Source organism: Panulirus ornatus, chromosome 46, assembly GCF_036320965.1.
Source record: "Panulirus ornatus isolate Po-2019 chromosome 46, ASM3632096v1, whole genome shotgun sequence".
In the NCBI taxonomy this organism is placed as follows: domain Eukaryota; kingdom Metazoa; phylum Arthropoda; class Malacostraca; order Decapoda; family Palinuridae; genus Panulirus; species Panulirus ornatus.
In genome coordinates this window covers 28,055,148-28,076,385 of record NC_092269.1, presented here as the reverse complement: position 1 = coordinate 28,076,385, position 21,238 = coordinate 28,055,148, and the positions used below count along the sequence as shown (strand labels likewise).

The following is a 21,238-nucleotide window of genomic DNA, read 5'->3' as shown; positions in this document are numbered from 1 at the left end:
GCGGGTCCTGTGTGGGCGGTATAATCCTGGGGACCTCGAGTGGTGTGGGCTGTGCAGGAGTGTGCATGTGGTTGACGTGGGGGTGGGAGGGTGTGTCTGTCTGTTCTACACCCCCACACTCAGGGCTGGTCTGTTAAAGTGTACTGCTAGGTAGTGGGAGACATTCCGACAACAGGGACGAGTCGGGTACTTTAGAATAAGAGAGAAGCTGTTAACTGCGCTGGTGGGGAGGAGCTGGGCTGAAGAGTGTGGTTGTGGCTAGTAAGAGGGATGAAAGCTACGTCATCTGTGTAATAGTAGGAGTAGAAGTCATAGTAGTGGTGGTAGTAGCAGTAGTAGTAGTAGTAATAATAGCAGTAGTTCTGTTAAAGGGAAGAGGCTGTGTGTTGACTGCTTCCTACCTAGGTTAAAGGGGAGGAGTTGCAAGGCACTCTAGCATCTCTGGAAATAGATTGGTTGTAGAAAACTAGAGTGACGGTGGCAGGAAGTGACACGCTGGCGGGTATCGCAGTAAGGCTCTCTCTCTCTCTCTCTCTCTCTCTCTCTCTCTCTCTCTCTCTCTCTCTCTCTCTCTCTCTCTCTCTCTCTCTCTCTACGAATGACAGGGTTACTCAGGACATCATAATGAGACAAACGTGGAGAGAGAGAGAGAGAGAGAGAGAGAGAGAGAGAGAGAGAGAGAGAGAGAGAGAGAGAGAGAGAGAGAGAGTGCTGGGGTCTAATGATTATCCCATTTCTGTATAAGATGACCCCCTCTAATTGAGGCATTACGTGAGGGTTAGGGTCAAGAGTTCCCCTTGAGACTACGTTGCTAGGATGGGGACTTGGAGGAGGGGACAGTGAACGAGGGTGGAGAGGACTTGTGGATGCAGAGGGGACGCTGATCGAGACAGGAGAGGATACATAGATACAAGGCAAGGCAGGAGAGGACATCTGGATGCAGAGGGACCAGAGAGCGTGAGAGGAGAGGACACACAGGCAGAGAAAGAGGACGATGAGCGAGATGGGAGAGGACATGAGGACACAGAGCGAGATAGGACAGGACACATGGACTCAAAGAGGACGGACGGCGTGACAGAAGAGGACCTAAGGCCACAGAGCGAGATAAGAGAGAAATGAGGACACAGAAGGAGATAAGAGTGGACATGCTAGACACAGAACGAGATAAGGGAGAACATGAGGACACAGAAGGAGATAGAGGACATGAGGACACAGAACGAGACAGGAGAGGACATGGGGCACAGAACAAGATAGGAGAGGACACGAGGACACGGAACGACATAAGAGGAGACATGTAAGACGATGATTGTGACAGGAAAGGATGTAGATAGACAATGATCGAGACAGAAAACATGGAGAGACAGTGAGCGAGACAAGAGAGGACAGGGAGAGACAGTGAGCAAGATAGGAGAGGACAGGGAGAGACAGTGAGCGAGACAGTAGAGGACAGGGAGAGACAGTGAGCGAGACAGGAGAGGACAGGGAGAGACAGTGAGCGAGACAGTAGAGGACAGGGAGAGACATTGAGCGAGACAGGAGAGGACAGGGAGAGACAGTGAGCGAGACAGGGGAGAACTACAGGGAGAGACAGTGAACAAGACAAGAGAGGACAGGGAGAGACAGTGAGCGAGACAGGAGAGGACAGGGAGAGACAGTGAGCGAGACAGGGGAGAACTACAGGGAGAGACAGTGAACAAGACAAGAGAGGACAGGGAGAGACAGTGAGCGAGACAGGAGAGGACAGGGAGAGACAGTGAGCGAGACAGGAGAGGACAGGGAGAGAGAGTGAGCGAGACAAGGGTGAGGGGTCTTGTATCCAGCCTGGGCGGCACATCCCACAGGACGCCAGGCTCAGACATGGTCGTCCAACACCAACTTTTCCCCATCCAGTGAGGAGCTCTCTCATCTGCTCAGCTATTTCTACGTAAACTCACATAAACCGGTTTGCTCAGAAAGTTTTCTTCTTCCCCTGCGTTAAATAACAGACACAAAGGTGCCGTGCGGGAGGGATGTCTGTGTGTGTGTGTGTGGGAAAGAGAGAGAGAGAGAGAGAGAGAGAGAGAGAGAGAGAGAGAGAGAGAGAGAGAGAGAGGAGGAGGCTTTAGATAGCGTGGATCATAGCTTTTATTTCTCTATAGATGGCAGAAGAATTAGCTTTGGGTTGTCACCCCCCCCTCTTACCCCTCCCCCCCTCCATTCAACTGACAGCATGTCACCCATCCAGCTAAAAGCTAACTCGCTGTCTTAGCTGCAGCACCCTATAAGCGTTTCTGGCTTAGCTTATCACAGTTAAAGCTTTACCGGCTAAGCCGTAACACCATAGGCACTGTGTCATAGCTGGCTTCGTAACACAATTACGATCACCTGGCTTACTTCTGGGGGAAACTGAAGACTATAGCTTAGGGTGCGTGACGTAACTTCCCCTGTGACGTCACTTCCGGTGCAGTGACGTCAGCCCCTGAGGTACTTTGCAGATGACGTCAGTAATCATGACTCCTCACCCCATTGAAAGTCAGACGAATTAACTCTCGTTGGATTATAGTGGCAATTTAACTCCGTGAGACATGGTAGCTTTAACCTCCTAAACATATGATAAATTTAACATCTCTTGACCAATCACTTAAGCACAAGTAATACATTTTGAGTGCGTGTTAACTCTACCCTTGAGCACATTAACTTTGGAACCCTTGAGCATTATAACTCAACCCATTTTGGGACCCCTAACTCCCGGAAGTTACGTCACCGTCCTCAAGTGTTTGGATGATGTGGATCATTAAGGGTAACGTGACCCCTGTACGACCACAGGGGAAGTGGCACAACCATCTCCCAGGCCAAAGTGAGGCCTCTGGACCCAGCAGATTCTGGGTATCTGGACCCAGCAGATTCTGGGTATCTGGACCCAGCAGATTCTGGGTATCTGGACCCAGCAGATTCTAGGTATGTGGACCCAGCAGATTCTGGGTATCTGGACCCAGCAGATTCTAGGTATGTGGACCCAGCAGATTCTGGGTATCTGGACCCAGCAGATTCTGGGTATCTGGACCCAGCAGATTCTGGGTATCCGGACCCAGCAGATTCTGGGTATCTGGACCCAGCAGATTCTGGGTATCCGAACCCAGCAGATTCTGGGTATCCGGACCCAGCAGATTCTGGGTATCTGGACCCAGCAGATTCTAGGTATGTGGACCCAGCAGATTCTGGGTATCTGGACCCAGCAGATTCTGGGTATCTGGACCCAGCAGATTCTGGGTATCCGGACCCAGCAGATTCTGGGTATCTGGACCCAGCAGATTCTGGGTATCCGAACCCAGCAGATTCTGGGTATCCGGACCCAGCAGATTCTGGGTATCCGGACCCAGCAGATTCTGGGTATCCGGGTTTAGGGAAGGACGTCATACAGAGACGAATGGATCAATTTCATTCCAGGATTACCTGAAAGCTTTTGATCCTAGCTCCTCCTGTCAGAGGTTGATGATGAAGCTTTATTTACAGATCTGGACTCCCGCACTGGGTAGCGGGTCACCTCGATGCAGGTTAGGTTAGGCTTCTAGTGAGCTTAGGTCACCAGCAGATGCCACAGATCACAGTCTTGGGCTACTGGCTGAACATGTTTGCTGATGATGCCAAGATCATGAGAAAGATAACACTACGAAGATGATGGCATTAACTTACAGCGGCGTGTTGTTATTACCGCGCGGGAGATAAACTACAGGAGCCTATGTATTAACGAGACTTGTGCTTGTACGCAAAACCCCATATTAGGGCGACTGTGAAACTGTGAAAAAGAAAAAAGCCAACTGTGTCTCTTGGCCAATATTAGGATCGCATTGAAGTATAAGGATGAGGGAATGTTTGGTTAGGTCTTCATTAAGACAGACCTAAACTGTATCGTGCCTCACAAGTGTGGTCACCGCAGATGAATAAGTACAGAGGGTTTGATTAAGGGTCCAGAGAAGAGCGAGTAAGATGGTGGTGCGAAAATGAAGGTTAGCTGAGGGTTTAAGAGGTGGTTGAGGGCTGCCTGCTCCTCCACCATGGGGGACGGAAGACAGGAGAAGGAGACTTGATCACAGCCTTTCACTGTCTTGATCTAATGGACGACGTTTTCTGTGATCAAGTTTTTGTCAGGTGTAATACCAGGAGTGACCAGAGGTGGCGTCTTGAAGCTGGGGTAGTGGGTATAAAGGAGGTAAAGGAGTTCTGTCTTAAGATGGTGGAGGATTAGGATACACTGAACAAGGGAACTGTGAGTGCCAGCAGTAGGCATGTGTTTCGTGGGCTGCCTGAGATGGGCTCAAGAGACGGGGCGCTACGAGTGTAGGACCTTCTCCCAGCACCCACACCACACACACCCAGCACCCACACCACACACACCCAGCACCCACACCACACACACCCAGCACCCACACCACACACACCCGGCACCCACACCACACACACCCAGCACCCACACCACACACACCCGGCACCCACACCACACACACCCAGCACCCACACCACACACACCCAGCACCCACACCACACACACCCAGCACCCACACCACACACACCCAGCACCCACACCACACACACCCAGCACCCACACCACACACACCCAGCACCCACACCACACACACCCAGCACCTACACCACACACACCCGGCACCCACACCACACACACCCAGCACCCACACCACACACCCAGCACCCACACCACACACACCCAGCACCCACACCACACACCACCCAGCACCCACACCACACACACCCAGCACCCACACCACACACACCCAGCACCCACACCACACACACCCAGCACCCACACCACACACACCCAGCACCCACACCACACACCCATCACCAACACCCACACCATACACACCCAGCACCTACACCACACACCCAGCACCCACACCACACACCCAGCACCCATCACCCACACCACAGACACCCAGCGTCCACCACCCACGCCCGCACAACCACATCATACACCCAGCGCCCACCACCCACGCCCACACAACCACAGCAGACACCCAGCGCCCACAACCCACGCCCATACAACCACAGCAGACACCCAGCGCCCACCACCCACGCCCACACAACAACAGCAGACACCCAGCGCCCACCACCCACGCCCGCACAACCACATCATACACCCAGCGCCCACCACCCACGCCCACACAACCACAGCAGACACCCAGCGCCCACCACCCACGCCCACACAACCACAGCAGACACCCAGCGCCCACAACCCACGCCCGCACAACCACATCATACACCCAGCGCCCACAACCCACGCCCGCACAACCACATCATACACCCAGCGCCCACCACCCACGCCCACACAACCACAGCAGACACCCAGCACCCACCACCCACGCCCACACAACCACAGCAGACACCCAGCGCCCACCACCCACGCCCACACAACCACAGCAGACACCCAGCGCCCATCACCCACGCCCACACAACCACAGCAGACACCCAGCGCCCACCACCCACGCCCACACAACCACAGCAGACACCCAGCGCCCACCACCCACCCCACACAACCACAGCAGACACCCAGCGCCCACCACCCACGCCCACACAACCACAGCAGACACCCAGCGCCCACCACCCACGCCCACACAACCACAGCAGACACCCAGCGCCCACCACCCACGCCCACACAACCACAGCAGACACCCAGCGCCCACCACCCACGCCCACACAACCACAGCAGACACCCAGCGCCCACCACCCACGCCCACACAACCACAGCAGACACCCAGCGCCCACCACCCACGCCCACACAACCACAGCAGACACCCAGCGCCCACCACCCACGCCCACACAACCACAGCAGACACCCAGCGCCCACCACCCACGCCCACACAACCACAGCAGACACCCAGCGCCCACCACCCACGCCCACACAACCACAGCAGACACCCAGCGCCCACCACCCACGCCCACACAACCACCACAAACGTCAGTCAATTTTCAAGGGGTTCTCTGACGACCGGCCAGTGTTGCCATCACACTGCAGCCACAGACCCTTCACGGCAGCCAGACCAGACCGCCACACTACACCATGCTGAAGCCGTTCAATAGCTGTTTGTCAAGTTCAGTCTTCAGTTCACAATAAACCAGTATTCCTGTTTTTTTTTCGTTTAAAAAGCCAAAATAGTCGACCATGCCGATCAGTTAGGTACTGATCAGGCATCATTAAAAGCTTTAGGTTCTTTATATATGGTCACGATTGACTGAAGAATTAATGGAGGAGGTTTGAAAGCCAGGGTTGGGAGTTGGCAACTGTGGCATGACAGGTCGCGCGCGGGCCCCACGACGTTTGGACTCGAGCCAAGGGACGAGGCTGGCGCCGGGTGCTCTGCCCAGGACGAACAACATCACAGCCAACCTTATCCTTACAAAAATCCAGGATGAACAGGGCGATAGCCAAAGTCATCCTTTTCCCAGGAGAAACGAGATAATGGCAGACGTTCTCTCCCCAGGATGAACAAGATTATGGCAAACGTTCTCTCCCCATGAAGGATGGGATGATGGCAAACGGTTTTTCCCCAGGATGAACAAGGTGATAGCAGCGGTTCAGGGATGAACGGGATGGCCAGCCAAGTTATCATTTCTTCCTAGGAAGAACAGCATCATGCATTTATCCTTTCATCCAGGATGAACGTGTGCTCAAGCTCAGCCTGAGGAGGAACTAGAGCTCCCTCTTGTGCTCAGGCCCAGCCTGGGGAGGAACTAGAGCTCCCTCATGTGCTCAGAGCCAGCCTGGGGAGGAACTAGAGCTCCCTCATGTGCTCAAGCTCAGCCTGAGGAGGAACTAGAGCTCCCTCTTGTGCTCAGGCCCAGCCTGGGGAGGAACTAGAGCTCCCTCATGTGCTCAGAGCCAGCCTGGGGAGGAACTAGAGCTCCCTCATGTGCTCAGGCTCAGCCTGGGGAGGAACTAGAGCTACCTCATGTGCTCAGAGCCAGCCTGGGGAGGAACTAGAGCTCCCTCATGTGCTCAGGCTCAGCCTGGGGAGGAACTAGAGCTCCCTCATGTGCTCAGAGCCAGCCTGGGGAGGAACTAGAGCTCCCTCATGTGCTCAGGCTCAGCCTGGGGAGGAACTAGAGCTCCCTCTCATGTAATCACGTTTTTAAATGTTTACATAGCGTTATATGGAATTTTTATTTTAGAATTACTTAATGACACTAATTATAATGTATCAATTTATTTCGTCTGAGTGATTAACGAAAAACAGTTGAATACAACATATAAACCTTTTGAATGTGACGACTTAAACCCTTAAGTGCAACGACTTAAACCCTTGAGTGCAACCACTTAAACCCTTGAGTGCGACGACTTAGGCCCTGGAGTGCGACAACTTAAACCCTTGAGTGCAACGACTTAAACCCTTAAGTGCGACGACTTGGACCCTTGAGTGCGACGACTTAAACCCTTGAGTGCAACGACTTAAACCCTTAAGAGCGACGACTTATACCCTTGAGTGCGACGACTTAAACCCTTAAGAGCGACGACTTATACCCTTGAGTGCGACGACTTAAACCCTTAAGAGCGACGTCTTAAACCCTTGAGAGCAACGACTTAAACCCAAGAGTGTGACGACTTAAACCCTTGCGTGCAACGACGTATATACGCTTGAGGTGACAACTTTGAGTAGAAAAACTGTCCTCTGAAGTACGAAGACTTAATCCAATAATGACTTCAGTTATGAGGGAATTAAGTCGTCGTACTCAAGAGGTTAAGTCGTCTTCATCAAAGGGTTAAGTCGTCGTACTCAAGGGTTTAAGTCGTCTTCATCAAGGGGTTAAGTCGTCTTCATCAAGGGGTTAAGTCGTCTTCATCAAGGGGTTAAGTCGTCTTCATCAAGGGGTTAAGTCGTCTTCATCAAGGGGTTAAGTAGTCTTCATCATGGGGTTAAGTCGTCTTCATCAAGGGGTCAAGTCGTCCTCATCAAGGGGTTAAGTCGTCCTCATCAAGGGGTTAAGTCGTCCTCATCAAGGGGTTAAGTCGTCCTCATCAAGGGGTCAAGTCGTCCTCATCAAGGGGTTAAGTAGTCTTCATCAAGGGGTCAAGTCGTCCTCATCAAGGGGTCAAGTCGTCTTCATCAAGGGGTCAAGTCGTCCTCATCAAGGGGTTAAGTCGTCCTCATCAAGGGGTTAAGTCGTCCTCATCAAGGGGTCAAGTCGTCCTCATCAAGGGGTTAAGTCGTCCTCATCAAGGGGTTAAGTCGTCCTCATCAAGGGGTTAAGTCGTCCTCATCAAGGGGTCAAGTCGTCCTCATCAAGGGGTTAAGTCGTCCTCATCAAGGGGTTAAGTCGTCCTCATCAAGGGGTTAAGTCGTCCTCATCAAGGGGTCAAGTCGTCCTCATCAAGGGGTTAAGTCGTCCTCATCAAGGGGTTAAGTCGTCCTCATCAAGGGGTTAAGTAGTCTTCATCAAGGGGTTAAGTCGTCCTCATCAAGGGGTCAAGTCGTCCTCATCAAGGGGTTAAGTAGTCTTCATCAAGGGGTCAAGTCGTCCTCATCAAGGGGTTAAGTAGTCTTCATCATGGGGTTAAGTCGTCTTCATCAAGGGGTCAAGTCGTCCTCATCAAGGGGTTAAGTCGTCTTCATCAAGGGGTTAAGTCGTCTTCATCAAGGGGTCAAGTCGTCCTCATCAAGGGGTCAGGTTGTCTTCATCAAGGGGTCAAGTCGTCTTCATCAAGGGGTAAGTCGTCTTCATCAAGGGGTCAAGTCGTCTTCATCAAGGGGTAAGTCGTCTTCATCAAGGGGTCAAGTCGCCTTCATCAAGGGGTAAGTCGTCTTCATCAAGGGGTTAGGGTCAAGTCGTCTTCATCAAGAGGTCAAGTCGTCTTCATCAAGGAGTCAGGTTGTCTTCATCAAGGGGTCAAGTTGTGTTCATCAAGGGGTCAAGTCGTCTTCATCAAGGGGTCAAGTTGTCTTCATCAAGGGGTCAAGTCGTCCTCATCAAGGGGTCAGGTTGTCTTCATCAAGGGGTCAAGTTGTCTTCATCAAGGGGTCAAGTCGTCTTCATCAAGAGGTCAGGTTGTCTTCATCAAGGGGTCAAGTTGTCTTCATCAAGAGGTCAAGTCGTCTTCATCAAGGGGTCAAGTCGTCTTCATCAAGGGGTCAAGTTGTCTTCATCAAGGGGTCAAGTTGTCCTCATCAAGGGGTCAAGTTGTCTTCATCAAGAGGTCAAGTCGTCTTCATCAAGGGGTCAGGTTGTCTTCATCAAGGGGTCAAGTCGTCCTCATCAAGGGGTCAAGTTGTCTTCATCAAGGGGTCAAGTTGTCCTCATCAAGGGGTCAAGTTGTCTTCATCAAGAGGTCAAGTCGTCTTCATCAAGGGGTCAAGTCGTCTTCATCAAGGGGTCAAGTCGTCTTCATCAAGGGGTTAGGGTCAAGTCGTCTTCATCAAGAGGTCAAGTCGTCTTCATCAAGGGGTCAAGTCGTCTTCATCAAGGAGTCAGGTTGTCTTCATCAAGGGGTCAGGTTGTCTTCATCAAGGGGTCAAGTTGTCTTCATCAAGAGGTCAAGTCGTCTTCATCAAGGGGTCAAGTCGTCTTCATCAAGGGATCAAGTTGTTTTCATCAAGGGGTCAAGTTGTCTTCATCAAGAGGTCAGGTTGTCTTCATCAAGGGGTTAAGTCGTCTTCATCAAGGGGTCAAGTCGTCCTCATCAAGGGTTCAAGTAGTCTTCATCAAGAGGTCAAGTTGTCTTCATCAAGGGGTCAGGTTGTCTTCATCAAGGGGTCAAGTCGTCTTCATCAAAGGGTCAAGTTGGCTTCATCAAGGTGTCAAGTCGTCTTCATCAAGAGGTCAAGTTGTCTTCATCAAGGGGTCAAGTTGTCTTCATCAAGGGGTCAGGCTGTCTTCATCAAGGGGTCAAGTCGTCTTCATCAAAGGGTCAAGTTGTCTTAATCTGGCAGCTTTCCTTCCACAACAAATACACATATGTTGATATAATAATAATGATAATAATAATAATGGTAATAGTAATAATGATAATAATGATAATAATAATAATAATAATAATAATAATAATAATAATAATAATGATAATAATAATAATAATAATAATAATAATAATAATAATAATAATAATAATAATAATAATAATAATAACTGATAATAATAATAATAATAATAATAATAATAATAATAATAATAATAATAATAATAATTATAATAATGATAGTAATAATAGTAATGATGATATATCCCTAAGGATAGAGGAGAAAGAATACTTCCCACGTATTCCCTGCGTGTCGTAGAAGGCGACTAAAGGGAGGGAGCGGGGGGCTGGAAATCCTCCCCTCTTGTTTTTGATTTTCCAAAAGAAGGAACAGATAAGGGGGCCAGGTGAGGATATTCCATCAGAGGCCTAGTCCTCTGTTCTTAACGCTACCTTGCTAACACGGGAAATGGCGAATAGTTTGAAAGAAAAGAAAATAATAGTAATGATAATAGTAATGATAATGATAATAATAATAATAATAATAATAATAATAATAATAATAATAATGATAATAATAATAATAGAAATAATAATAATAATAATAATAATAATAATAATAATAATAATAATAATAATAATAATAATAATATAATAGTAATAATAATAATGATAATGATAATAGTAATAATAATAATAATAATAATAATAATAATAATAATAATAATAATAATAATGATAACAATAAGATCAATGATTTATGATAATTATACGAAGCATCGATGCTGGTATCAAAACTTAGCCATTCTTACTAAAGCTTAACCATAAGCAAAGAGGCTTAAGCATTAACAGAAAAGCTTAGGAATAATCAGTGACGCTTTAATCATCTGAAGCTTAACAAGAGCAGATGAAGCCATGACGATTAGCAACGCTGGAGCTTCCTTAAAGGGAGGAAGCTCTGACCATTAGCATTGCTAAAGCTTCACACCCTAGCCATGGGCACAGCTGAACTTTTACGAACCTATCCCATTAGAAACGCTAAAGCTTCACACTCTGGCCACTAGCAACGCTAAAGCTTCACAACCTAGCCATGACACAGCTGAACTTTTACGAGCCTAACCCATTAGAAACGCTAAAGCTTCACGCTCTAGCCACTAGCAACGCCAAAGCTTCACACTCAAGCCACTAGCAACGCTAAAGCTTCACTCCCTAGCCATTAGCAACGGTAAAACTTCACACCCTAGCCATTAGAAACGCTAAAGCTTCACACCCTAGCTATTAGCAACGGTGAAGCTTTACTTGTTATAGTGAAGCTTCAGTGGTTACAGTAACACTAGTAACAGAGCCCTGACCATTGGTAACACAGCCTTAGCCACTGGTAACGAAGCCCTAGCCATTACAACCACAACCTTAGCCAATATCAACGAAGCCCTAACCGTTAGTAACGCAACCTTAGCCACTGATAACGAAGCCCTAACCATTATTAACACAAACTTGGCCAATATTAACGAAGCCCTAACCATTAGTAACGCAACCTTAGCCACTGATAACGAAGCCCTAACCATTAGTAACGCAACCTTAGCCACTGGTAACAAAGCCCTAACCGTTAGTAACACAACCTTAGCCACTGGTAACGAAGCCCAAACCATTAGTAACAACCTTAGCCACTGGTAACGAAGCCATAACCATTAGTAACAACCTTAGCCACTGGTAACGAAGCCATAACCATTAGTAACAACCTTAGCCAATGGTAACGAAGCCCAAACCGTTAGTAACAACCTTAAACACTGGTAACGTAGCCATAACCATTAGTAACAACCTTATCCACTTTCAACGAAGCCCAAACCGTTAGTAACAACCTTAACCACTGTTAACGAAGCCATAACCATTAGTAACAACCTTAGCCAATGGTAACGAAGCCATAACTTTAAGTAACGCATGGGCAGTGATCTCCTGACCTCTGATAACGAAACCTAACTACTGGTAAGGAAGCCGTTACTGTCCCACTGCGAGGGTTACATCAGGTCGTAAAGTAACGCGGCCACTGGGGGAAGGTCATGTAACGGGGCCGTAGCCATCGGTAACGAGGTCATAACCATTAGTAACGCGAGCGAGCGAGCGAGCGAGCGCGTGACGGTAGAGCAGTGTGGGCGAGCGGTGGTGGTGGCTACGTCGGGACCTTTAAAGCTGCCCTCCTCTCTCCCCCAGCCCTCCAGCCGGCCTCCCCTACTGCTCAAGGTACCCGTAATGGCCCGTCCCGTAACGCCTGTCTCTCTGTAATCCTCCGTGTGACAGGGGACGTGTCTCCATGATCCTACGCTTGACAGGAGACGTGTCTCCATGATCCTACGTTTGACAGGAGACTTGTCTCCATGATCCTACGCTTGACAGGAGACGTGTCTCCATGATCCTACGTTTGACAGGGGACGTGTCTCCATGATCCTACGTTTGACAGGGGACGTGTCTCCATGATCCTCCGTTTGACAGGGGACGTGTCTCTGTGATCCTACGTTTGACAGGGGACGTGTCTCCATGATCCTACGTTTGACACGGGACGTGTCTACATGATCCTCCGTTTGGCAGGGGACGTGTCTCCATGATCCTACGTTTGACAGGGGACGTGTCTCCATGATCCTACGTTTGACAGGGGACGTGTCTCCATGATCCTACGTTTGACAGGGGACGTGTCTACATGATCCTCCGTTTGACAGGGGACGTGTCTCCATGATCCTACGTTTGACAGGGACGTTTCTCCATGATCCTACGTTTGACAGGGGACGTGTCTCTATGATCCTACGTTTGACAGGGGACGTGTCACTATGATCCTACATTAGACAGGGGACGTGTCTCTATGATCCTACGTTTGACAGGGTACGTGTCTCCATGATCCTCCGTTTGATAGGGGACGTGTCACTATGATCCTACGTTAGACAGGGGACGTGTCTCCATGATCCTACGTTTGACAGGGGACGTGTCTCTATGATCCTACGTTTGACAGGGGACGTGTCTATATGATCCTCCGTTTGACAGGGGACGTGTCACTATGATCCTCCGTTTGACAGGGGACGTGTCTCCATGATCCTACGTTTGACAGGGGACGTGTCTCTATGATCCTACGTTTGACAGGGGACGTGTCTCCATGATCCTACGTTTGAGAGGGGACGTGTCTCTATGATCCTCCGTTTGACAGGGGACGTGTCTCTATGATCCTACGTTTGACAGGGGACGTGTCTCTATGATCCTCCGTTTGACAGGGGACGTGTCTCTATAATGGTCCGTTTGACAGGGGACGTGTCTCTATGATCCTACGTTTGACAGGGGACGTGTCTCCATGATCCTACGTTTGACAGGTGACGTGTCTCTATGGTCCTCCGTTTGACAGGGGACGTGTCTCTATAATGGTCCGTTTGACAGGGGACGTGTCACTATGATCCTCCGTTTGACAGAGGACGTGTCAATATGATCCTACGTTTGACAGGGGACATGGCACTATGATCCTACGTTTGACAGGGGACGTGTCTCTATGATCCTACGTTTGACAGGGAACGTGTCTCCATGATCCTACGTTTGACAGGGGACGTGTCTCTATGATCCTCCGTTTGACAGGGGACGTGTCTCTATAATCCTCCGTTTGACAGGGGACGTGTCACTATGATCCTACGTGTGACAGGGGACGTGTCACTATGAACCTACGTTTGACAGGGGACGTGTCTCTTTGATCCTCCGTTTGACAGGGGACGTGTCTCTATGATCCTACGTTTGACAGGGGACGTGTCTCCATGATCCTACGTTTGAGAGGGGACCTGTCTCTATGATCCTCCGTTTGACAGGGGACGTGTCTCTATGATCCTACGTTTGACAGGGGACGTGTCTCTATGATCCTCCGTTTGACAGGGGACGTGTCTCTATAATGGTCCGTTTGACAGGGGACGTGTCTCTATGATCCTACGTTTGACAGGGGACGTGTCTCCATGATCCTACGTTTGACAGGTGACGTGTTTCTATGGTCCTCCGTTTGACAGGGGACGTGTCTCTATAATGGTCCGTTTGACAGGGGACGTGTCACTATGATCCTCCGTTTGACCGGGGACGTGTCTCTATGATCCTACGTTTGACAGGGAACGTGTCTCCATGATCCTACGTTTGACAGGGGACGTGTCTCTTTGATCCTCCGTTTGACAGGGGACGTGTCTCTATGATCCTCCGATTGACAGGGGACGTGTCTCTATGATCATCCGTTTAACAGGAGACGTGTCTCTGCAATGTTCCGTTTGAGAGGGGACGTGTCTCTATGATCCTCCGTTTGACAGGGGACGTTTCTCTATGATCCTACGTTTGACAGGGTACGTATCTCTATGATCCTACGTTTGACAGGGGACGTGTCTCTATAATCCTCCGTTTGACAGGGGAAGTGTCTCTATAATGGTCCATTTGACAGGGGACGTGTCTCCATGATCCTACGTGTGACAGGGGACGTGTCTCTATGATCCTACGTTTGACAGGGGACGTGTCTACATGATCCTCCGTTTGACAGGGGACGTGTCACTATGATCCTACGTTTGACAGGGGACGTGTCTCCATGATCCTACGTTTGACAGGTGACGTGTCTCTATGATCCTACGTTTGACAGGGGACGTGTCTCTATGATCCTCCGTTTGACAGGGGACGTGTCTCTATAATGGTCCGTTTGACAGGGGACGTGTCTCTATGATCCTCCGTTTGACAGGGGACGTGTCTCTATAATGGTCCGTTTGACAGGGGACGTGTCTCTATGATCCTACGTTTGACAGGGGACGTATCTCCATGATCCTACGTTTGACAGGGGACGTGTCTCTATGATCCTCCGTTTGACAGGGGACGTGTCTCTATAATGGTCCGTTTGACAGGGGACGTGTCTCTATGATCCTCCGTTTGACAGAGGACGTGTCACTATGATCTTACGTTTGACAGGGGACGTGGCACTATGATCCTACGTTTGACAGGGGACGTGTCTCTATGATCCTACGTTTGACAGGGAACGTGTCTCCATGATCCTACGTTTGACAGGGGACGTGTCTCTATGATCCTCCGTTTGACAGGGGACGTGTCTCTATAATGGTCCGTTTGACAGGGGACGTGTCACTATGATCCTACGTGTGACAAGGGACGTGTCACTATGAACCTCCGTCTGACAGGGGACGTGTCTCTATGATCCTCCGGTTGACAGGGGACGTGTCTCTATAATCCTCCGTTTGACAGGGGACGTGTCTCTATGATCCTCCATTTGACAGGAGACGTGTCTCTGCAATGTTCCGTTTGACAGGGGACGTGTCTCCATGATCCTCCGTTTGGCAGGGGACGTTTCTCTATGATCTTACGTTTGACAGGGGACGTGTCTCTATGATCCTACGTTTGACAGGGGACGTGTCTCTATAATCCTCCGTTTGACAGGGGAAGTGTCTCTATAATGGTCCGTTTGACAGGGGACGTGTCACTATGATCCTACGTGTGACAGGGGATGTGTCACTATGAACCTCCGTTTGACAGGGGACGTGTCTCTATGATCCTCCGTTTGACAGGGGACTTGTCTCTATGATCCTCCGTTTGACAGGGGACGTGTCCCTATGATCCTACATTTGACAGGAGACGTATCTCTATAATCCTATGTTTGACAGGGGACGTGTAGGAAGTTGCTCTATAATCCTCAGTTTGATCGGGAAAGTGCCTCTATAATGTACTGCTTGATAGGGGAAGGATACATATAATCCACTTTCGTGATCCATTAATAGATATTACGTAATGTATAACGTTCGTGGGCACTGAGCTCCAACCTCGGGTCCTGGGACCCACACAGACCTTACCCTCGGGTCTTAGGACCCCACAGGCTTCACCTTCGGGTCCTGGAACCCAGCAGACCTTACCCTCGGGTCCTTCCCCTCACACACACACACACACACACACACACACACACACACACACACACACACACACACACACACACACACACACAGCCAAGCTCGGGGAAAAACTTTATTTTTCTCGGATTTGATGTATATATCGGAAATCCCCTCAGGCAGGGGAAGGTGCCCCGTGGAGTCAGTAGTGACTAGTTCCACAGGCAGGAGGTATCAAGGGGAAGTAATAAAGGAGGAGTCACATTATCGGGCAAAATAGGATCAAAGGTTAAGACATGTTGGACGAGGCGGCAAAGAAATTGAGAAGTCAAATCAAAGCACAGGAAAATGTCGTCAGATGAGACAGGACGTTAGAGACTTGGGGAGAAAATTCTGAGCGTGCAATCACAGGGCAGGAACAGAGATTCAGCCCAGTTGAAGGTATTCATGAGATATATAACCACAGGAAGGAAGGGGACAATGATTGGAAAGCTATAAGGACCAGAGGGGTACTTCACTGGATGTCCAAGAGGCCGATGAACCAAGGGAGATGCGCCATAACACTGAATACAGAGACTATCATTAATAGTGAGGTGGGGGAGGGTAGCAGGAGCAGTTGCTGGGGTCGTTGAACAGATGCAGAGCACAGTGGCTGATGGGGGTAAAGTGAGAAAAGAACTGGGAACGCTGAAACAGGGGAACACAGACGCAACACGTGAGACATCAGTGAGGGATATCTGTGGTCCGGAGCTAGATGGCATATTTCAGAAAATTACAGAGCCTACAGGAACAGTGATTGATTACAAAAAGGGAGATATTACAGATAACCAGAAATATAGAAGGTCGCGAATCGACGCCGAAGAACCTAGTACAAAAACTGGTTGGCAATGAAACAACATAGATAAGTTAATCAAGAGGTTGATGGACGTAAATTACTGATGATATCTGGACATAAAGTAGACCATGTTCCAGATTAAGAGGAGAGGGAGAAGAAGTCAGCAATGCCGATCAAAAGATTCCAAAAGGCTGCAGACATGCCAGGTGCAGTTTGGGAAATTGGTGGCCATGGGGCATGGGAGGCACGATAGAAAAAAAAAATGGCACCAGTCGCATTACCGTCATACAATCAGGAGCTATTAAGGGAAGGAAGTCTTCACCAGAGGTGTTAGACCAAGGGAAGAGAGAGGAGGAGAGAGAGATAAACAATAGAAGGCAAACTACGAGAGACATGAAGTGTGGCGGGAGCACGTAACATCCCCCCGCCAGTGCCCCACACAGCTCAGGAATGATGGCCGAGTCAGACGGTAAATAATGTACAGAGATGCGGATGGTACGGTGGCGGAATTCAAAGACCGTATCAGGGAAAAATGCCTCTGATGTTGATGAAGTTGTGGAGGCAAAGCTTGCTGGGGAGATGAACTAGTCTTACCTGCTCTGTCCACATGGATACCTGGTACAAGGAAGGGCAATATAAGATAAAGGAGGAGGAAGAACAGGATTATCGCTCTTGATACGAGAGAGTCTCAGGAAATAGTGGAAGATGGACCATCCAGACAACATATCATGGGAAGAGTTATCATAGGAAAATTTACACAATAATGATAGCGAAGGAACAATGAGGATGGGACATTAAGCAGTAGAAAATGCACTTCTCAGAGATGGTACAGTATAATAATGGCGGATTTCCATAACAAAAAGACGGGAATTTCGAACTCGCATGGGGACGAAGAGTCGTGGAGACTCGTTCTTGAGGTATACACAGGAACATCTGGTGTACCAGCATATGATCAACACACGAGGAGGAGAAGGATCAATACACCATCGCTTATGTATATACAACGCTACTACTGCATCTACAACACTATTACTACTGTATCTACAACAATACTACTATTGCATCCACAACACTCCTACTACTACTGTATCTACAACACTACTACTATTGCATCTACAACACTACTACTACTGTATCTACAGTACTACTACTACTGCATCTACAATACTACTACAGTATCTACAATACTACTAATACTATTGTATCTACAATACTACTACTACTACTGTATCTACAATACTACTACTACTACTACTACTACTACTACTACTACTACTACTACTGTATCTACAATACTACTCTACTACTGTATCTGCAACACTACTACTACTGCATCTACAATACTACTACTATTGCATCAACACTACTACTACTGTATCTACAATACTACTGCTATTGCATCTACAACACTACTACTGCATCTACAACACTACTACTACTGTATCTACAATACTACTACTACTGTATCTATAACACTACTACTACTGTATCCACAATACTACTACTACTACTACTGCATCTACAATTATACCTCTATTGCATCTACAACACTTCTATTACTGTATCTACAATACTACTAATATTGCATATGCAACACCACTACCACTGTATCTACAATACTACTACTGCATCTACAACACTACTACTACAGTATCTACAATACTACTACTACTGTAGCTACAATACCACTACTACTACTACTACTGCTATTACTACTACTACTACTACTACTACTACTACTACTACTGTATCTGCAACACTACTACTACTGTATCTACAATACTACTACTGCATCTAAAACACTACTACTATTGTATCTACAGTACTACTACTACTATATCTACAACACTACTACTACTGCATCTACAATACTACTACGATTGCATCTACAACACTACTACTCAATCTACAATACTACTGCTATTGCATCTACAACACTACTACTACTGTATCTACAATATTACTATTGCATCTACAACACTACTACTACTATATCTACAGTACTACTACTACTACTACTACTACTACTACTACTACTGCTACTACTACTACTACTACTACTACTACTACTACTACTACTACTACTACTACTATATCTACACCAATACCACTACTGCATCTACAGTACTACTGCTATTGCATCTACAACACTACTACTACTGTATCTACAATACTACTGCTATTGCATCTACAACACTACTATTGTTTCTACAATAATACTGCTATTGCATCTACAACACTACTACTGCTGTATCTACAATACTACTGCTATTGCATCTACAACACTACTACTACTGTATCTACAATACTACTGCTATTGCATCTACAACACTACTACTACTACTGTATCTACAATACTACTACTATTGCACCTACAACACTACTACTACTGCATCTACAATACTACTACTATTGCATCTACAACACTACTACTACTGCATCTACAATACTACTACTATTGCATCTACAACACTACTACTACTGTATCTACAATACTACTGCTATTGCATCTACAACACTACTACTACTGCATCTACATCACTACTACTACTGTATCTACAACACTACTACTACTGTATCTACGATACTACTACTGTATCTATAGTACTACTACTACTACTGCTACTGTATCTGCAACACTACTACTACTACTGCATCTACAACACTACTACTACTGTATCTACAAAACTATTACTACTACTACTGTATCTACAACACTACTACTACTGCATCTACAACACTACTACTACTGTATCTGCAACACTACTACTACAGTATCTACAATACTACTACTACTACTACTACTACTACTACTACTACTACTACTACTACCACTACTACTACTACTACATCTACAACACTAGTACTACTGTATCTACAGTACTACTACTGTATCTGCAACACTACTACTACTGCATCTACAACACTACTGCTACTGTATCTACAATACTACTACTGCATTTTCAGCACTAATACTACTTTATCTACAATACTGCTGCAACTAAATCTACAATACTACTACTACTATATCTACAATAATACTATTACTGTATCTACAATACTACTACTGTATCTACAATAATACTACTACTGTGTCTACAATACTACTACTACTGTAGCTACGATACTACTACTATTGTATCTACAAATGTATCTACTAATGTATCTGCTAATGTATCTGCAACACTACTACTACTACTACTACTACTACCGTATCTATAGCACTACAACTGCATCTACGACACTACTATTACTGCATCTACAATACTACTACCACTGTATCTACAATACTACTACTACTGTATCTACAATACTGTTACTACTACTACTACTACTGTATCTGCAACACTACTGCTACTACTACTACTACTACTACTACTACTACTACTACTACTACTGTATTTGCAACTACTACTATTGTATCTGCAACACTACTACTGCATCTACAACACTACTACTACTGCATCTACAACACTACTACCACTGTGTCTACAACACTACCTCTAATGTATCTACAACACTACTGCTATTGTATCTACAACACTACTACTAATGTATCTACAACACTACTGCTATTGTATCTACAACACTACTGCTACTGTATCTACAACACTACTGCCACTGCATCTACAACACTAGTTCTGATATATCTACAACACTACTGCTACTCTATCTCCAACACTAGTACTATTGTATTTACAACATTACTGCTAATGTATCTACAACACTATTGCTTCTGTATCTACAACACTACAGCTGTTGTATCTACAACACTATTGCTTCTGTATCTCCAACACTACTGCTACTGTATCTACAACATTACTGCTACTGTATCTATAATACCACTGCATCTACAACATTACTAATGTATCTACAACACTGCTGCTAGTGTATCTACAACACTACAGCTGCTGTATCTACAACACTAATGCTACTGCATCTACAATAACACTACTAATGTATCTCCAGCACTAGCTACTGTACCTACAGCACTACTACTACTACTGTATCTACAAGACTACTGTATCTGTGTCAACCTGTCTACAATCTTGACGGTGGACAAACAACAGAATGATCTCTGGATACATCGCCTCCTCTCCACTCACGCTACAAGCGATCATGACGTCATTATACCCATAAAGGAACTGAAGTATGATATGATATGCTTCTGTATCTACAACACTACAGCTGTTGTATCTACAACACTATTGGGAGTGGGAGATAAATGTCGTGTACGAAATTATCATAAATGACGGTAAAGAAAATCTTTATTTAAGGGTAATGTTGTATGCTTCTGTGTTATGGTTCATTTTTCATTCTTTGTTACGTTGTAGTGGCCTATATTCTCTGTGTGTGACGTCATATACACCTCCGACAGAACCAATTGACAGGGTCAGCAGAGATTGTAAAGTTGTGACGTCACCCTCACCCGACCAATGATAGGGTCCGCAGAGACTCTACAGGTGTGACGTCTTCCTCCCCGACCGACCCATAGACCCTCTCTTCTGAACTGGTTGCTTCCGTCAAAGGTCCAGGTCAGGTCAACGTGACCTGGATCGTCGAGAGGTCGCTCCGGACCATGTCGGA

General features: G+C 47.2%; 1 protein-coding gene across 3 annotated transcripts in view; it reads left to right on the top strand.

The window, feature by feature from the left end:
* The window catches only part of LOC139763167 (probable sodium/potassium/calcium exchanger CG1090), a 362,327-nt gene that overhangs the window by 155,848 nt on the left and 185,241 nt on the right, over window positions 1-21,238 (top strand). The window lies entirely within an intron of this gene.